The sequence below is a fragment of the Egretta garzetta genome, unplaced genomic scaffold, assembly GCF_000687185.1.
Source record: "Egretta garzetta isolate BGI_Z169 unplaced genomic scaffold, ASM68718v1 scaffold29, whole genome shotgun sequence".
NCBI lineage: Eukaryota > Metazoa > Chordata > Aves > Pelecaniformes > Ardeidae > Egretta > Egretta garzetta.
Window position 1 is genome coordinate 1,782,099 of NW_009260796.1, and position 1,121 is coordinate 1,783,219.

A 1,121-nucleotide genomic window follows, 5' to 3' on the forward strand; every position below is an offset into this window, starting at 1 on the left:
CCTGGCACTGATCAGTTATGCATACTTCGGTTTCCTGCTCCTCATAGGTACCACAGATTCTTCCAGCATGTAACAAAAAGCTCTGGATTATCTATGCAAAGCTCACCTGAAGGTGACTGATGCAGTTATTCAAAGAATTTGCTCATAGGGGAGCTTTCCTGAGACACACAGAGAAGAATTTGTCCTTGCTGCTGTCCTGGTTTTCAACCCACCCTCTGCAACTTCTTTATTCTTTACTTCAGATTTTGTATCTACCTCTTGTTTGCTGGGGCCCTTACAGCAATTCTGTAGCTTGGGACCTAGAGTTTGTCATCTTGTTTTTTTAAAGGTTGTACCTTTACTGGGGGTGCACAGAGAAAAAAAGAAGGGACAGACTCGATTCTTCCCTGGTTCATCAACACATTCACTGATGTACGGCAAGTTGCAGCAGGTATGAACTTGGCATCATGGCAAGTCTTCGGGAATCACAGGGTAATGCAGACAAGAGGATCAATTTTGCTTTACAGACAATCTACTCAAGTCCAAGCAAGAAGACACCCCTGATCAATTACTGACACAATAAACTCAAGGCTGCACCTTTAAGCTCTAGCAAGGAGCAGCATCCATCTTCAGGAATGTTGTAATTTCCCTGAGTCAGTCCTACGTATCCCAGCAAAAATACTTTCACAGATCACCACTGAGATTAGCTTCCTGCCCCTCTTTTCAGTATACTTCATGTTACCATGAGTTCCAATGGGGTTTGTATTTTCTATCTTTTGTATTCTAGGACCTTTGCTGCAAATTTTCTTCCTATCATGTTCCCCAAGTTTATTTGTCCTAATCACTATCACAGATCTTGACAGAAGGCCCAACTGTTCACTGAATGATTTGACATCGAGGGAGGATGAAACTGTAGAAGGTTAAACCAAACTGGCTTCAATAGAAGGTGGAGGCAATGGACTCTGCTAACTCATGACTTCTCTTTATCCCCACTTCAGTTCATACCCACTTTCAAGAGAGATAAGATCAAAGAACATTGATCTTATTTTTTCTCCAGATCACTCACTCTGAGCCAGTTTTTATGTACTGTAGAATGACAATATTCTATTGACAAATGCTTTTAGTTTCTTCAAATGGCTCCT

At 41.5% G+C, this 1,121-nt stretch overlaps 1 protein-coding gene across 1 annotated transcript in view; it reads right to left on the bottom strand.

The window, feature by feature from the left end:
- MXRA8 (matrix remodeling associated 8) overlaps positions 1-1,121 on the bottom strand; it is a 19,568-nt gene that overhangs the window by 1,157 nt on the left and 17,290 nt on the right. The window lies entirely within an intron of this gene.